Below are 19,952 nucleotides of genomic sequence, written 5' to 3'. Positions count from 1 at the left end.
GACATTTTAGCGGAGTTAAGAAGTCTGAAACAAATGTATCAGACTTCTTTATCACGACCGAAGAGAATACGACCTTCCCGAGCCAAACATGTCAACCCTGTGACTAAGCCTACCGTACCACCCTTAGTGATTTCAACTCAATCATTATCATCATTACGCAGTCCAGAAGTAGGCCTTGGCCGTGGCAAAGGCTTAAGGCAGTTAAAATTGATTGCTTAAACTCACCCCTGCACCATAAAGAAAAAAGGCCCTTTTCAGGGCCACCCACATTTCTCGAAAAGAAATACAATTTCAATTTGCCAATAACTCAAAAAAAAAAACTCACCCATGTTACCCTTATAGTACGTGTCTGTGTATGAGTGCGTGAGTGTAGCTTCTTATTTTAAAATCAAAACTCAAAGACTCTTACCTTATATCATTCATTTATTCTTTTCTCCATTTTTTACAATCCAATTCACAATTCACAACACAACACTTTAATAAAAAGTTCATTGATTTCTCCTTCTTTAGTCTCTCTGTTTTTTGAATTTCTTCACCGTCACACTCTTTTCCTCTTCTTCTTTCTCCTCGCTTTCTTCCCTTCTTCTTTTCTTCTCGTGTTTCTTTGCCTCATTTAAATAGAATTGTCTTTTTTCTTCCTCTTCTTCCTCTGAAGAATCCCTCTCTTCTTCTGAAGAATTCCTCTTTTCTTCTGACTCCTCTTGTTTCTTTTTGGGGCAATCTGGAGACCAATGTCCTTTTTCTTTACACTAATAACAGGTATCTTGACTTTTGTCTTTTTTATCCCCTGTTTTTTTTCTTTTTTGACGGTCTGGACACTCTGAAGACCAATGCCCTTTCTTCTGACAGATATAGCAAGTATCTTGACTTTTATCTCTAAAGGAAGGAGAGTAGTCCGTAGGCTGGTCTGAAGAGAATTTTCTAATGACCCCTCGCAAAGCTCTGACGAAACGTTCCATCTGGTTAGTCTCTTCCATCGTTGTGCTCGGCTTGAGAGTGAGATGAATAGTGAAAGTGTCTTGACACACACCCTTTTATATACGCTGGTCTGCTATGACTATAAAGTAGTTTATGGTGTTTGAACTTGAGTCATTTGACTTTTTGCTTTCAAGATGAAACGATCCCATTCATTCGAGAAGAAAGAAGAAGAAGAAAGTAAGAGGCAGAAACGTGATCTATCGCCTCGTACCAGGGCTGAAATCTTGGCACAAATTCATGCCAGTGATTTTGAAGAGGACATGAGTGAACCAGAATCCCAACCCTCTAAACCAAGTTCATCACCCTTAGTCAACCCTGAAAAGTATTATTCCATTCGAGAGACGGAAAAGCGCTCCTCTAGAAAATTTAGAACTACGGCTTACAAATACACGGTGAAGTTTAAAGATTTCAAGGCTGAAGTGCCGTTAGAGAAAGCAGAAGTGTTCATCACCGAGGTGTGGGATTCTTTGCTCACTGCACTCAAGCGACAATGTCAACCCAAAGAAGACGATCGCTTGAGACTTTCCATACAACACGACGGTTTGAAATCCCCTGTTTGGATCGAGTTTAGCACCCCTGCAGAATTGACTGCTTCCAAAGTCATGGACAAGATTCAACACGTACAACAATCTAATGATCAGTTTGACATCACCGATGGTAAAGCCACACTGGACATGACCCACGTCTCTCCTCCTCAAGGGACAGGACGCAAGAAGATGTTATTGGTGGACGACCTTCGCAACACCAAAAAGAGTCTCGTCCGAATTAACAACCCTCAAGACCAGATGTGTTTAGCCCGTGCCATCGTGGTGGGACGAACCTATGCCAACAAGAACGACACGGTAGAATGGAAAAGAACCTGGGACACTATTCAACGTTCCGACCGAGCCAAACAACGAAACGAAGCAGAACTCCTGTTACAACAAGCCGGACTGCCCAAAGACACACCCTGTGGCATTCCTGAGATGCAAAAATTGCAAGATGCCCTAGCTCCACGCTACACCTTGAAAGTGCACCCTCAAGAAATGCGCGGGCCTCTATTGTTTCGAGGCCAAGATTTTAAGGACGGAAAATACATTCATGTTTATCATCACGATGACCATTTCGATACCATTACCAGTATCACCGGATTCCTGGGATACGGTTATTACTGTGAGAAATGTGACTATGGTTATAATAATCGAGAGCAACACAAACATTGTGGATGGAAATGCTCAGGATGTTTGGCCTCTCCACCCTGTCTGAGCGAAGAACCAGTGCCTTGTTCCACTTGTCTGCGCACGTTTGTCAGCCCTACCTGTTACCAACAACATTTGAAAACACAAGGTTCACAGAAGAAATGTGCTTGTCAACTCCTGAGATTGTGCTCTACGTGTGGACAAGGCATACTTACCAACAATGCCAAGGCACACGTATGTCGAGGAAAGAAAAAATGTCACATTTGTCACCACATCGTGGACTTGGAACACGAATGTTACGTGCAAAAATACCAACCCCCACCAGAGAAAGAGGACGGTCACAAGAAGAAAGGCAATTTCATCTTTTTCGATTTCGAATGCATGCAAGAGACTGGCATTCACATCCCTAATTTCTGCGTGGCTCATCGAGCGTGCGAGAAGTGCATTCAAGAACCTATCTTCAGTCATTGCCCTCACTGCAGCAAGATTCCTGGAGGACGTGAAAAAATCTTTCGGGGACCGAACACGTTAGCCGATTTTGCCCAATGGGTCTTAGACCCCGTCAACAAGACGTGGAGCCAAGAGGACATCGAACGTTACGGAGATTGTCATCGTCATGCCACGGTGATGGCTCACAATTTTTCCGGATACGATGGACAGTTTCTTCTCAGATACTATACGGAACAAGGCACCGAGCGTCCTAAAGTGACTTTGAACGGAGCCAAAATCATTTTCATGCAAGTGGGACAAGTGCAGTTTAAAGATTCGATGAGCTATTTGGCCATGCCTTTGAGTCGAATGCCTAAAACGTTTGGAATGACAGAAATGGCTAAAGGGTACTTTCCACACTTTTTCAATACGGAAGCCAATCAACACGCCGTTCTACCCCATTTACCTGAGGCTCACTATTACGACCCCGACAACATGCGTACCGAACAACGAGAAGCTTTCTACGCTTGGTACCAGATTCACGCCTCGGACCCTTTCGACTTTCAGGAAGAAATGTTAAAGTATTGTCGTTCCGACGTGGACATTTTACGGCGTTGCTGTGGAAAATTTCGAGAACTGTTCATGGAACACGGAGGGGTCGATCCTTTGAAAGAAGCTTGCACCATTGCCAAAGCGTGTTCCTTAGTGTATCGACAACGATTCATGCCTGAAAACACCGTGGCTGTCATCAGCCCTCAAACGACCCACTTTGTCAAACGTCAATACTCGGTCAAAGCCCTACGTTGGTTACATTACTTGTGCGACAAGGAAGACAAGTGGATTCAGCATGCCCGCAACGGAGGGGGCGAGAAGACCATCGGAACGTATTCGGTCGATGGTTGGGACTTAGAAAACCCCAAGATCGTGTACGAGTTTAACGGTTGCTTATTTCACGGATGTCCCGTCTGCTACCCTGACCGTGACACTAAAAATCAGTTTTTGCAACGAACCATGGAAGACTTGTACCAGGACACTTGTCAGCGACGCCTAAAGTTAGAACAGCAAGGATACCAAGTGGTGGAAATGTGGGAACACGAGTACGATCACCGTATGAAAACCGATCCCGAGTTTAAACGCCTCGTGGAAAGTTACCAGTTCATGGACCCGCTGAACCCGAGGGATAGTTTGTACGGAGGAAGGACCAATGCCACCTGTTTGCTGTACCAAGCCGACGAAAAGAAAGGAGAAGAAATCAAATAATTGGACGTGTGTTCGCTGTATCCCTACGTGTGCAAATATTGTCGCTTTCCTGTAGGGCACCCGCAATTGCTGACGGAACACATCGACCTGAAAAACATTCGACAATACGAAGGCTTGATCAAGTGCAAAGTTTTGCCTCCCACGAACCTATACCATCCCGTCTTACCTCACCATTGTCAAGGCAAACTGATGTTTCCCTTGTGCCGTACTTGTGCCGAAACGTGCAACCAGGACCAACCTTGCCATCACAGCCAGGAAGAACGGTCCTTGACGGGAACCTGGGTCAGCGTGGAATTGTTCAAAGCTCTGGACATGGGATACCAACTGTTAGAAGTGTACGAAATTTGCCACTTTCCCAAGACACAACAGTACCGCAAGGGTGATCCCAGTCAGAAAGGCATTTTCGCCGACTACGTGGATGCCTTTTTGAAACTGAAGCAAGAAGCCAGCGGCTATCCTTCCTGGTGTCACACTCCCGAAGACCAAATACAATTCAAAGAGAAATACTACCAACAAGAAGGCATCACTTTAGACCACATCGAGAAAAACGAAGGCAGGCGATCGTTTGCCAAAGTGATGTTAAATTGCTTGTGGGGTAAAATGGCACAACGACCGTGTTTACCCAAGACGGAATATTTGACAGAACCTTCCCGCTACTTCCAGATGATTCACGACAAAACCAAATACATGAAACACGTGGACGTCGTTCGAGAGAATTTGATCTTGGTCAATTACGAAGAAGATCTGGACTTTGTGCAAGACGACCCTTTTGGAAATGTCATCATTGCGGCTTACGTGACAGCCCATGCTCGCTTAAAATTGTACGAAGCTTTAGAACTGTTAGAAGAACGCGTCCTGTACTTTGACACGGACAGTTGCATTTACATCCATCACCCGATTCAACATCACCCTAACATCGAAGGAGACCGTTTAGGAGCCTGGACAGACGAGCATCCCGACGACAAGATTCTAAGTTTCGTCAGTGGCGGTCCCAAAAATTACGGCTACGAATACCGGGACAAACAAGGAGAAGTGCACACGACGTGCAAAGTGAAAGGATTGACTCTGAATTATCGTACCAGTCGAGTGGTCAACTTTGGGGTATTGAAAGAAGCCTTGCAATCGGGAGAGGATGGAAACTTTAAAGTGACCACTTACCAACCGAACAAGATTGTACGTTTACCCACTCACCACATCGTCAGTCGACCTTTGGAAAAAGTTTATCAAATCGTGTACCAGAAGCGAGTTCGACTTCCCAATCATTTCACCTTACCGTATGGACACGTCGGTATAAAACATTGGTTGTAAGAGGATAGCCACCCACCAGAAAGATGACTTCGCCACAGCAAGAATCGAGTGAGAAACCCGATGAGAACTCCAAGTTCAAACCCTACCATTTTCCAGTCTTCTTACCTGACTATTGTGATTGTGCCCGTCGATTGGACACGTTTCAGAAATGGCCTACGGATAGGGAAGGATTACTTTCTTCGCATGTTTTAGCTAGAACAGGATTTGTCTACTTGGGACCTGAGTCAGGATTGGGATACGAGGTACAGTGTTTTGCTTGCGGACTGAAGTTACGAATGGATCTATGTATCTATAAAGATTCAGCTATTCTGGAACATACTCGATGGTCTCCGCACTGCCCTTACCTTTCTATGGCCTTTCCACCCATCACACTACGGTACAATGTTGACGGTACCTTAGAGACGGTACCTTCCAGAACAAGACATAAAAAACGTAAAAAAGGAAAGATGTACAAGCTGGAGACTGCATTGCGACTAGTATAAAAAGGGGGCTATGGTCAAGATCGATAGTTCATTGTGACTACCAAGACCGAGCGAACAAGATGAATACTTTGAAAAAGACATCGTTCCAGTTTGGGGATTGTAAAAAAGTTGTATCTTCCTCTAGTGTGACTAATACTGGATGGATAAGACCCATGCATTGCGACGGAAAATGTCCGGAAGGAAACTGCGATTGTCCATGTGGTTACCATTGTAATTGCGTAACGGAGTTTGCAGACGAGTGCGATTGTGAGCCTTGCGATGGGACCGATGCTGTACGTTGTGACCTGAGCTATGCCGTAAAGCATCATGGGAACTTTGTTCTCACTACCCCTGTCATGGAAAGTGATGCTGTGCGTGTCAAACCTGAGGGATGCGAAAGCGATGCCGCTCGTCCTCTTGGACATTTTACTGGGTTTCGTTTTAAAGGGGAATGTTCACCTTCACGTTTACCTCCCTACGGATGTCATCCAGCCCTGAGCAAACTCCTGTTCCTGTCACCCAACCCTCATCGAAACGAACCTGTGAAAAACGAATATTCGTTTCCTGTGCGTTTGTCGGAATACTGCGACTTTGAAAATCGTCTTCAATCGTTCAAAGGAAAATGGCCAAAGTATCTGGGAGGACCGACCCCCGAAGAATTAGCCAGAGCCGGATTTTTCTACTTGGGCGAAGGAGATAAAGTCAAGTGCTTCAGTTGTGGTGTGTCACTTCACCACTGGGAACCGCAAGATTCGGCCTACGTTGAACATGCTCGATGGTCACCGAATTGTCATTACTTACCTTTAGTGGGACCGAGACATTGAAGTAACTTTTTTTACCATAATAATCTGTTCATGGATACTTTACAAGAGAACATTCGTGCTTTGCCTGTGGAGTTGAGAGAACGCATTTATCGAGAGCTGGTCAAAATACAAGTGAAACGTAAAGAACAATTGCATCCGTTACGTCACCGGTTTTTGAACCATTGGTACCTGAAGGCTATACAAGGACTGATTCAATTGAAAGTGTTCCATTGGACAGACATTGATCAACGACCTCCTGGTTATAAAAAGGAATGGTTTGGTATTGACGATTCTATCTACTACATTGTAAACGTACTGCATCGAATTCCAGAGGAAGAGTTAACGAATTACCAACATCTTTCACACAATGTCAACTTGGTGAAAGAGGAAACTTCTGAACGAATTGTAATGTGTAGATTAGTGACTCAACGATTTAAATTCGACACTGAAGTGAAACCATGTTTGTGCAAAGAGTACATTTCTTGTGTCAGACCAAAGAGGATTTAGTATGACCTATTCATGGATACTTTACAAGAGAACATTCGTGCTTTGCCTGTGGAGTTGAGAGAACGCATTTACCGAGAGCTGGTGAAAATACAAGTGAAACGTAAAGAACAATTGCATCCGATACGTCACCAGATCTTTAACCACTGGTACTTGAATGGTATAAGAGAACTGATTCGTCAGAAATTCTTTCAATGGTCAGACCTTGTTCAAAACTTTGAGGTCGCTAATGATCGACATGTTCATGATTATGGTTACTTCGAGATTCACCTACAGCAATACATTGAGGAAGACAAGTTAAAGGATTACCAACATATTTTACGTGGAATCTACTTAGAGGAAGAGGAAACACCTAAACGAACTCTGACGTTTCGGTTACAGTATGCAAGATTTAGATTCCCTACTGGAGAACGAAGATCTCTGGCTAGAAAGTACGTCTATTGCATCCGAAAAAAAGAGAATATAAAAACAGGCTGCCATGCCACGGTTTATGTCACATGTCATCCAACAGATTCCGTGGAAGGAACTCAATGACCATATTCAAACCGTGGATCATTACCATCAATTATTACAAGAACTGTATCCATTCAATTTTGGACGACAAGTGGTGTGTGTCTTAGTGACTTGTTTTCTGGGATTTCGTTTACCAGCCGATTCTTTGTGGACTCTTTACGATCAGTACTTACCACCTCCATGGCCTTAAATGGTCACTAAAAACTCCTTTTGTTCAAAGCCTTGCGTTTTCATCTGGATACTTCTCGACCTCAACAGGAAAAAAAGATTCGTCAACTTTTAGCGACCCAAGACGTGTATGACGATGTGTGTGTAGCTTGTGACTTACACCTTCATTGGACAGATGTTCGTGATTGGAAAAAGGGGGGTTTTGAGGCTTGGACCCAAGAAGTGGCCCAGTATGCACAAGAGTTGTTCAAGGAAAAAAGTTACTTTTCAACCCGTGTTAGTGACGGTGCCAGAAGAACCCGTCACCGAGAACAACCACTCGCTTCAGGACAGGACTGTCATGGACATGCCTGAAAGGTCATTCCGGGAGGACACTTGTGTGACAATACCTCATGTAGAGACTGTAAGAACATTACACACTGTCCCTAGGACATCTTGGTTAACCAAAACATGTTGTACAGACACTTGTTTATATTCCACTTTGATCGCTTTGCTGTGTTTTATATTCCTGTACATCACTATTTGGGTTGTATGTATTTTTGTCTTTCGTGTTCATATTTGAAACATTCGATAAACGTGTTCTGAAAAAAGTATATAAACTCTTGTCTTGTTTGTTTTTTCGTGTCACAAGTGACATTTCTCATACCATGGCTACCTCTGCTGTCTCTGCTCCCTCTTCCTCTACTGTCAAAGTCATCGACGAACACTTAGATCGTGCCAGTTGGGAGGCTTTGTATCTTCGCCATCCCTTTAACATGCTCATTGCTGGACCTAGCGGTTCAGGCAAAACCGAATTCGTCAAACGTTTGATCGAACATAAACATCATTTGATCGATCGGCCCCCTCAACGGATCGTGTGGTGTTACAAAGAGTGGCAATCGGCGTACAGCCTCTTGCGTGAAAGTCAAGGCGATTCCATCGTGTTTGTGGAAGGCATTCCTAAAGAAGACGATGGCATCGTCTCTGACTCCCGTCTAACCCATTTGGTCATTTTCGACGACATGTTAGGAGAAGACGAAGAAGAAATTAAATTGTGGTTCACGCGCAAAGGGCATCATCGTAATGCCAGTGTCGTTTACATCACCCAAAATTTGTTTCAACAAAGTAAAGCCCATCGCACCATCAGTCTCAATGCGCATTACGTGGTCTTGTTTAAAAGCCCTCGAGATAAATCGCAAGTGCAAGTCTTAGCCAAACAGTTAGGAACGCCTTGGCTGACTCAGGCGTACGACGATGCCACTCAAACGCCACACGCCTATTTACTCGTCGATTTGAAACCTACGACCCCCGAGGATTTGCGATTTCGTACCCACTTGTTTCACCACTGGTGCCAAGACGGAGGGCCTGTCCTGTACACGTCTCCGTCCTCGACTTCATTTCACTCCCCATGAAAAAAATCTATAAAAACCTCAGACCCTTTTTCGTCTGTCTCACACAGTGTGAACATGACGTCCCTTCAGTCGCATCTTCCCGTCAAATTGATTCGTGCCTTGTATGGCATCAGCCGAGAAAAAGATCCACAAACACGAGCCCGTGTCTTAGAAGCTAGTCTCAAAGAAGTCTTACGATGGTTCACGGTGACGGCACGTCAATTACTCCAAGGAATCATTCAGATTCCTCATCAAACCCAACGCTTTTTCGATCGAAACAAAGTCGCTTTGGTCCAACTGGCCGATCCCCGCATCGACACTCAAACCAAAAAACAAATCATTTTGAAACCTGGAGGGAGCGGTACTCTAGGAGGGGTCATCATTCGCTCACTCTTAAGATGGGATCCTAATGCCCCCAAAGTTATCCCTAAGACAAAAGTCCAACGAAGCCCCAAGAAGAAAAAGAAAAAGACCAAGTCCCCAAGAAGAACTTCTCCAGTGGCGGGACCCTCCTCTTACCAGACACCACCACCATCACCCCGGAAAAAGAAAAGAAGCCCCAAGAAAAAGAAACAGAGAAAAAGTCCTCAAAAAAAGAAAAGTCCACAGAAGAAAACTAGTCGCAAGAGAGGCACTTCGGCCAGGACGCAACCTTACACTCGCAAGCCACGACCTGCCACAACGTCTCCGGCAGCCTCACGTTTGTCCACTTCTCCGTTGATGTCACCAGGAACTGAAGAGTACTTGGAGACGTTGATTACACCAAGAACTTCTCCGTTGATGACCCCCAAAAGAACTTCCCCAGTGGCAGGACCTTCCCATTTAGCGGCAGTGGCTGCTGCTCACAAAGTACCTTCTCCCAAAATCAAAGTTCAAGAAAGATCGGGCATGTTACAAAGTTTACTGGATTTGTCCAAGCAAGAACTGGCTCGATTTAGTCCGTTACGTACCCCTGCACGACGTGTCATGCCTGTCCTCAAACTGATAAAACGTAAAGACAATCAGTGGCGACGCGTTCCAGTATAAAAAAGGCCTGTGACCGAGTAGGGTATCAGTGTTTTTAGGTGCTCCTAAAGACTCAAAGATGTCACCCTCCAGAAAACCCCAAGGAAAGAAAAGAAAAGGACTACCACCACGTTTAGCCAAACATGGGGACCTGTTATCTGTCCTGTCCAAAGCTTCTCCACCCCTACGAAAAAAACTCATTCAAACGGCCTCCAAAGAGGTCATCGATACCGTGTGCGAATGTTGTTTGAACGTTTTGAAAGGCACGATCCCTTTGTCCAAACACCAGAAACAATGCTTAGGCAAACATCGTCACGTTCTTCGGAAAATGGTTCAAAAGAAAATTCCCATTCGTCAAAAAAAGAAGATGTTGGTCCAACGTGGAGGCATTTTACCTCTCTTGTTAGGCCCCATACTGAAAGGAGTCTTGGGAACCATGTTGGGAGGACTGATGGGAGGAAGATAAAAAGGCCTTCGGAATTCCCAAGATCTCAGAATTCACCCCTGACAACCCCATGGAAGGACGAAAACTAGCTTTAGTGCCTTACAAACGATGGATGGAATACCATCGGTGGCAAGAACAACGCACCCCGCATTTACCTCCCAATCCCAATTTGAGCGAGATGTCCCAGTTACAACACGAATTGCAATCCTTGCTGGATCGCCAAGATTTGTCCGAAACAGAAAAATCGCAAAAGTACGGTCAACTCTTGCAAAGACTGCAACTCTTTCACCAGAAAGCTTTAGACGAAACAGCTTTACCCACTCTGAAAGATTTTAAGACCTTGATGAAAAGTCCAGCACCATCACCAGTACCAGTACCAGTACCACCAGTACCCGTGACCAAGACAGAAAAAGGAAAAGAAGAAGAAGAAGAAGGGTTTCAAACTCCACCAGAAAAAGTACGCAAGTTAACAACACCACCTACCTCCAGAATTGGATGGATTAAAAAGATGATGGCGACCCCTTCTTCCTCACAAGAGAAAAAGAAAGTGAAGACAGAAGTGAAGACAGAAGTGAAACAAGAACCGATATCCCCTGCTGAGACATCCTCCTCCTCTTCGACACCTATTGCTGGCCGCACACGCAAAGCCTTGCAATCCAAGAAAATACCCCAAGAGAAAAAGAGTAGCCTCTTCCAAGAGTGGGTGCCTTATTAAGACACCAATCAACACAAAAAAATGGAAAAAGTCTTAGCTAGCATTTACTACGATCCCTCCCATCCTGCAGGTTACGCAGGAGTTCAAAAATTGTATCGTGCTGCCAAAACGCGACTGAAAAGTCTCCGTTTACCTCAAGTGCAACGATGGTTACAAGAACAAGCTACCTACACTTTACACAAACCCATTCGACGCAAGTTTGCCAGAAGTCGCACCCGAGTGGAAGGTATCGATCATCAATGGCAAGCCGATTTAGCCGATGTCTCTCATTTGGCCAGCTACAATCGTGGTTACAAATATTTGTTTTGTGTCATCGACGTCTTTTCCAAATTTGCCTGGGTCGTGCCTTTGACTTCCAAATCCAGCAGCGAGTTAGTGCGAGCCCTGCAACGGGTGTTGAAACAAAGCGGTCGTCGCCCTCTTCGATGGCAAACGGACAAAGGCACCGAATTTCTGAACCAAGCTTTCCAAAAAGAATTAAAGAAACGTGACATTCATTTTTTTACCACCGAGAATCCCGAAACCAAAGCCAGCATCGTGGAACGTTTTCAACGCACTTTGAAAGAACGCATGTGGAAATATTTTACGCATCACCACACTCTGAAGTACATCGACATCTTACCGCACCTGGTGCAAGCGTACAACCAATCTTACCATCGAAGCATCGGACGTGCCCCGCAAGACGTGACTCCCGACAACGAAGTGCTGGTGTTCGAGCGCCTGTTCGGTACGTCCCCGACGAGGGCTGTCCCCAAGAAAAGTGGAGAATTGACCGTAGGAGATTGGGTGCGCATTGGCAAAACCAAACGCACTTTCGACAAAGGTTACTTACCTAACTGGACGACCGAACTGTTTCGCGTCACTGGACGAGTACATGGCCGTCATCCTGCCGTCTATAAATTGGAAGACATGAACGGAGAAGTACTCAAAGGAACGTTTTATTTGCCCGAGTTACAACGTGTCACCAAAAAAGAAGACGACGTGTACGACATCGAAAGCATTCTCGAACGCAGAACCCGTAAAGTGGGCAAACGACGTGTCAAAGAAGTCAAAGTACGTTGGAAAGGATATCCACCCAGTTTCGATTCTTGGATCGACGCTTCGCAAGTCATCGACTATAAAAAGACGAAGTGACCATCATGCCCTTTCACACATCAGACGCAGCTACGTCGACCAGTCCTTCTTCCCCTAGTTCTTCTGTGCAAGATTTACAAAAACAACCCTTGTGGGTGTGGTGTGGAGAACGTGTGCCTAAAACGCAAATCGTCTTTTTCTGCCAAATCTTCGTGGTGTATTGTGTCATCGGGGCAGCCATCGCCAATTTGAGTTTGCAACAAGGAGACAAACAATTGTGGACCATTTTATTGAGCAGTTGCATCGGTTACCTGCTTCCCAATCCCTCCCTGAAATTCTCCTCGAACGGGAACGTTGTGTCCAGTGCCAGTGCCAGTCACCACTCCAACAACCACAACCAGAACCCCATTTTGGGCGGAGACACGCCTCTGACATCCACTAACCCCTCGGACAGCCACAGAACTCTGGAATTATGAGTCACCAAAACCAATTTTACTTAACCTTACCCAGTGACAGTTCCATGGAGGTGTTTCCCAACAACACGTTGTGCTGTTACACGGCCAAATTACCTCAAGCCATCCCCTTAGATCACGAAGCCCATTGGGAAGTGGCTTTAGTAGAAATGATTCACCCAACCCAAGTCCACAATGTCATTGCCCAGCAAAATACTTTTACGGTGGAAGTTTATGACAAACAATTGCAAGAGGAGTTGGATAAGATACATAGTAGTAACACACATATCAGTAAAATCTATGATGACAAAACTAAAACGACCACCTACAACTTGTTCATTCACCCAGGCTATTATTTCAGCGGTCATCATTTGGTCAGCGCCATAGCCTCCAAGTTTAATGGCGTGTTTGGGAAAGCTTTTGACATTGTCAAGAACAAAAGTGTCACCATGGAGTACCACAAAGTAGCTCGTCGCTTCTTGATGAAATTTGAGCGAAGTAAAATCGTGGGCATTCAATTTTGTCCTGAATTGTTTGACATGTTGGGCGGTAACATGGAGCTGAGGAAGAAATTAAAAGAAGAAAAAAACGAATTACCCATCATTTACGACAACGTGACTTTTGGCCAGTATTTTAATACCCCGGTAGAACTGAACCAAGGACTGAATTTGATCTTTGTGTATTCCGATGTAGTGGAATACAACGTGGTGGGACACACCTCCGTACCGTTACTGCGTGTCATTCCTTTCAAAGTGGATTCTGCCACGAACGCTGACGAGGAAGGTGGAAACACTTACCACGTCCACCGCGAATTTGTCCATCCTCACTATTTGCCGGTCAGCAAGTCGTATTTGGACACGGTCAACATTACTATAAAAGGAGATTTGGGACAAAATATTCCATTCACCAAAGGAAAAGTCACGGTGAAACTCCATTTTCGAAAACGGTTCTCTCACGACTCGTAAGTCATGTATCCAGTGTACCAAGGGGTGGCTCGACAGCGAGGACACGGTTTAGGAGACATGTTAAAATCGGCCTTTCGTTCGGTGGCCCCGGTGTTGAAACCGATGGTGACACGCGGATTGCACGCCTTGAAAGATGCGGCACTGACACAAGGCAAAGAATTTCTCCAAAATGTCATCATCGACAAACAAAACCCTAAAGAAGCCTTCATGAGGGCAGGCAAAAATGTCTTGCTGCAAACGGGCAAAGACATTTTAGGCCAACGAGACACACCTATAAATGCCCTGCACGCTACCGAGTCAGGCATTCAGCAAGGACAAGGCAGAAAGAGACGACGAAGAAGAAAACACCCTTTCACCAGACTTCAAGCGAGAAAGGCCAAGAAAAGAAGAACCGTTCGAGACTTAGACGTTTTCGATTATTGAGAAAGAACAGAACAAAAAAATGATGCACCGAGAGTCTTGCGCCTGTTCCAAGACGGAACTGGATCTGTTTGCCATGCCCCCTACCATGATGACCATGCAAGAATCCCAGTGGGTGGAATTTTACCCCGTCTCCTCACTGATCGATTCCGCTCCCATCGAGTTTGACATCAAAGGACAGCCCGAAGATTATATCGATTTGAATAGCAGTTACTTGTACCTGAAAGTCAAAGTTCTAGATAAGACTGGAGGTGGTATAGAAGGTAACGAGAAAGTAGCTCCGATCAACAATTTCATGCATTCCTTGTTCAGCTCAGTGGACTTGTACTTGAACAACAAACTGGTTAGCAGCAGCATGGATACTTACCCTTACCGTGCCTACCTGGAAAATCTCTTGACGTACGGAATAGATGCCAAGGATACTCATCTCGATGCCTGTGTGGTGTGGCAACCTGACGAAGCGGGCGAATTTGATGAAACAGGTCTTGAACCTGACCCCAAATCAAAAACAACCACCAATGAGGGATTTGTAGAACGAAGAAAGAAAATATTAGATGAACATAGTTTAGAACTGATGGATCGTTTGCATTTGGACATGTGGTTGCAAGAGAAATATTTGCTAAACGGAGTGAATATTCGCCTGAGACTGAATCGTAGCAGTACTGCTTTCCATTTGTTGGCTGATAATGATGCTACTACTGGTGGCAATCCTAAAAGCAAAATCGAGGAGGCCAAACTCTACGTACGACGCGTGGAAGTGTTACCTAAAGTAGGCAACGACATCAGTCAAACGTTGAGCAGAACGACCGCCAAGTATCCCATCCGACGCGTGGAAGTGAAAACGTTCACCATTCCCGCTAACCTGCAATCCATAACCGAAGATCATCTGTTTCAAGGACAGTTACCCAAGCGTTTAATCCTTGGTATGGTCTCGAATTCAGCCTTCAACGGAACCTTCGGTGAAAATCCTTTCAACTTTCATCACTTCAATGTGTCCAAGATCGAAGTCAGTCGCGATGGCAAGACCTTGTGTACCCAACCTTTCGAACCTAAATTTAAAAAGAAGAATTACTTGAGATCGTACTTGTCCCTGTACGAAGCCACGGGACAGTTAGGAACCAACACCAGTCACGGCATTACGTACGACGATTATGACGGAGGCTATGCTTTGTGGGCTTTCGATTTCACTCCAGACCAAGGCAGCGACGAGGGACATTTCCACCGTATAAAATCTGGCCAGATTCGTGTGGAACTTCAGTTTGCAGATAAACTAACAACGACAGTGAACGTCATCCTGTATGCAGAATTCGATAATACCATAGAAATCAACAGTTTGAGAGAAGTCATTCTAGATTATTAGAAGCTATGGAAGACTGTTATCCCTCTTTACCTAGTGGAGAAACTTTGGAGATGGAATGTGAGGAGACCGTGGAAGGAGAAGAATCTCAAGACAAAGAAGATATCATGATGAAGTCGAGATGGCCAGAACAAGAAGCCCATTTAGTCTCCTGTTTTGCCAAACACTTGGTCGACAAAATGACGGAATTGATCAAGAAAAATTGCTATGGATGTCAAAACGATCATCCCAGTCAAATTCAACACGATAAATGCCTGATGTTGAGTCAAGAAGAAAAATTGGACGAGTATCTGGACGAAGCTTGGAGTCTCATCTCGAACGAAGACGTGTTGCACCAGTGGTATAAAGACTTGCGTGAACATTCTTGTCCACCATTAACCACTCAAGAGATCCATCGTATCGAAGCTCTCCTGAATCAGAGTGAGGAAACAGAACGAATAACCGTTTATTCGTCAGACATTTTCAAGCAAAAAGTCAGGATCGAATTGACGACGTATTATTACCTGTGAAGAAGAAAACAAACACAAAAAACAATGGATACCTGGGAACTTTATTACCTTTTGAACCACAGTTCGTATACGTCTTCTTGGAATCCCGTCGTCTGTACTAAAGATGAACTCCCTCATCGCAAACCTAAAGACCATCAAGCTTACGTGATCAACACGGACGAAAGTCATCTCCCAGGAACCCACTGGGTAGCCGTCTACTTTCCTCAAGAAGGCTGTGTGGAATATTTCGATTCGTACGGATTGCCCCCTTTGGAAGACGATATCATCGACTTTATGAGAAGAAATGCTCAAACCACCCGATTCAATAACGTGAAATTACAAGGCACAGATTCCTTGGTGTGTGGACAGTACTGTGTGTATTTTCTGCATCATCGCAGCCTGGGCTATTCCTTAGAACATTTAGTGACTCATTTCGATCCTCGTTCTTCTGCTAGAAACGATGTGAAAGTAGATCGATGGTTTTGTGACCATTATGCTTATCTTTTGTCTCAAGCTAGGAAACGTAGTGTCCATCAATGGCCTAATGATTTCCAACAGTGGAAATCACAATTTCATTCACAATGTTGTCAGCCTTGTTTAAAGTAGATTGCATTTAAAGAAAAAAATTGTTTGTGATTTGAAAAAAATTGTTTGATGTTATAGTGTTGGTTTATTGTTAAAAATGTTGTTGTTTAGTGTTAAGTGATTTTTTGAATAAAAATGTTGTGTTTAGAAAAAAATGCCTTTGTGGTTTGTTTAGCTATAAGAATGTTGGATTGATGCTCTTTCATTTCTTACTATCCCTCTCATGAACGTTGCGGCTCGAAAACCGTGTGGGGATGTTTTCCTTCACGTCCGCGCTTTAACTTTAAGAACCGGGTTGTTCCCAGTCTAGCCATCCATTGTCGACTCATCCTCCTAAGAAGATGTGCTCCAAACTAGCTAAGCTCAACGAAGCCTACGTGAATTTGCATAGGGTCAGACACAGTCTGATACCGAAGCCAGAAGAAATAGAGAATGTGAGAATGTTAAAAATCACTGAAGACCTGATAGAAGAGCTCTTCAGAGAAGAAATGAACAGGGAGAAAGAAGAATGGACAGAGAAGTACAGACTTCAGAGACAGCAGCAGCAGCAACAGCAACAGCAGCAACAGCCTGAAGCTGACAGAGGCTTTGTGGATTGTCGTATCGACACCAAAGAATTCTTCTTCTCTTTCCGAAGAAGCAGACCTATCGCCAGAAAGTCTATCCTCAGAGGACATCGCATTCTTAGAAGCTAAAAAAGAATGCCATAGCAAAACAAAAAAACAGCCCTTTTCAGGGCTACCCAATACTCTAGAAAAGAAATAACTATTAATTTGCCAATGTGTGTAGGTAGAGTAGTGTGAAAATAAACACTAACTCTTCCTTAAAAATTTTGAGGGTATGTGTTTGTGTGATTGTGTTTGTAAGTGATAAAGTAGGTTGGTGTGGATAGTAGATTAAAATGATGTTTGTTTGTTTTTTTGGGGCTGTTTGAGGTGTATATTTTGGGTTAGATTGGATTGCTTTGCGTATGTGGATAGTCTATTGAAGTGATGGATAGCATAAAAAAGTGAGCGAGTGTTTCTTTTAGGTCCGCGCGTTGTTGTTTTTTTTTTTGGGTCATGATCTAGGTAAGATGAATTTTATGTTATTAGGGGGATGTTTTCCTTCACGTACGCGCTTTCAGTATAAATTGAAACTCGTTCGGCAGTCCAGCTACCCTTGTTGATTGATCAACACAGCCAGAAGAATGACTAGCAGAATAGTGAAACTGTTAGAACTCCAGATGCACCTGGAATATGCCAGGCGGATAGTAAACGAACTATCAGCGGAGGCTATAGTAGAAGAAGCAAGAATAAAGAAGGAAGAAGAGGAGAGAAGACAGAGGGAAGAGGAGGAAAAGAAAAGAGAAGAGATGATGTCGTTTAATATTCCTGAAACAGAGGATTGGGGTGCTGAAGCGAATCATCCTCCCTCTGCGCTCCCCAGAAGAAAGGTGAAAGAAGACTGGGGAAGAAGATGCGTGTGCGGCGCCAGACCAGGAAGGTGCAACCATTAGATAGGTGCATCTGGAGTTTAAAAAAACAGCCCTTTTCAGGGCTACCCAATACTCTAGAAAAGAAATAACGATAGATTTGCCAATGTGTAGGTAGAGTAGTGTGTATATAAACACTAACTCTTTTTTAAGATAGTGTGAGGGTATGAGTTTGTGTGTTGGTGTGTTTGTGTTTGTAAGAGCTAAGGTATGTTTGTGTGAATAGTAGATTATGGGTTTCTTAGCGTATGTGAAGAGTAAAGTTAGGGTTTTATTATATGAAATGAGAAAGTAGGGGATGTTTTCCTTCACGTCCGCGCGATGTTTGGTCATCATCTAGGTAAGATCCATTTTATGTTTTAGGGGGATGTTTTCCTTCACGTTCGCGCTTTTCGTATAAGAACCCACAGTATTCGTCGTTCAAACCATTCTGCAAAGAATAAAAAGAAGATGGCGTCAAACCAAATCGACAAATTACAAACCTTGCAAGACGTTTTAGACAACTTAGGAATAATGGAACAGATGCTAATAAGACTCGTTGAAGACCATTATTCCTATAGTCCCCATCGTGTAAAGATGGAAATTAACAATTTAAGGAAAGCAAAGGACAAGATTAGTGGTGTCATGAAAGAGATCAAGGAGGAGAAGGAGGATGAAGAGGAAAGAATAAGAATACGCAATTGGAACGAAAAAATTGAAAAAGAAGAGGAAAATGAGAAGAGGAAGAAAGAAGAGGAGGAAGAGAAGAAAGAAGAGAAGAAGAAAAAAAAGAAAGAGAAGAAGAGTGTAGGAGATAAAATAAGAACTTGGTGGAGGAAAAGAAGAAATTAGAAGAAGAAAACCCAAAGGCCCTTTTCAGGGCCCCCATATTTCTCGAAAAGAGATAGTCTTTGAATTGCCTACCCCTTTTTTAAAAAATTTTTTTAAAATTTAAAAAAAAAAATCCCATGTTAAATTCCCCTTGTCCGTAGATTGTCCCACGATTTATTCCCATGTTAAATTCCCCTTGTCCGTAAAGTGTCCCACGATTTATTCCCATGTTAATTCCCCTTGTCCGTATATGTTCCCACGATTTTTCGCCATGTTAAATTTCCATTGTCCGTAAAGTGTCCCAGGGGTGTTTTGACTGGAATTTCCATTGTCCGTAAAGTATCCCACCTTACTACTTATATATCAGTATAAGTTTCACATTTAACGAGTGGCTTTGCCTCCAATAAAATCTTGGCTTACATACCTCCTTTGACAACCCATCGTGGGATTCGTTCTCGCAGTGTTGGATTAATCGCATTCAAGTGATGAATGAGATCCACATAGACGCGTTTACGTCCACGGGTATCATTGGATGCTTTATAAGCAAGGTAATGTCGGTAACACATCAACACATTTGCTCTGATTATCCATTAGTTCTTTGAACTTGGATTTTCGGTACGTGTTTCGCGCAACATCTCACACATGAAGACATGATACTGTTATACTACAATTCTGGCACCACGCAAAATAAACTTCGCAGGTGCTCTTGATAAAAAGAACTATGCTCCCGTCATTGTTTTTCTGCACAAGCAGCACCTAAACCGTCGAAAACATGGTAATGGAATTGTGTTTCCAAACTCAGTTCTTGCACTAGTCATTGACCCTGCCAGTCAGGAAAACCTTGTCTGTTGGTTGTACGATGATTAAATTGGGCTATGTTATATGTAATTGCAACATCGGTGTTTTTTTCTCACTTGACACTACTGCTGACTCACGTACTCTTCAGATCGGACTAGCATCGCTGCGAGTTTATTTCAGTTGCCCTAATATCCTATCCAAATCGTTTGGTGGTCTGTCCGTAAATAATTCATTTGCGTTTTCATACGTTAATGGTTCCACCTGTCATACTATTTAACTTTTTACAGGCGCGTACGACATTACTCGAATCAATCATAGGTTTGCAGAATAATTTTGGCGCTGACTAGAAAGGACTACAAAATTTCTATTCGTGAAGAAGAGCACACACTCAG

This window comes from Sinohyriopsis cumingii, chromosome 15 (assembly GCF_028554795.1).
Source record: "Sinohyriopsis cumingii isolate HCF-2022 chromosome 15, ASM2855479v2, whole genome shotgun sequence".
NCBI classification, from domain to species: domain Eukaryota; kingdom Metazoa; phylum Mollusca; class Bivalvia; order Unionida; family Unionidae; genus Sinohyriopsis; species Sinohyriopsis cumingii.
This window is presented reverse-complemented; position numbering follows the sequence as displayed.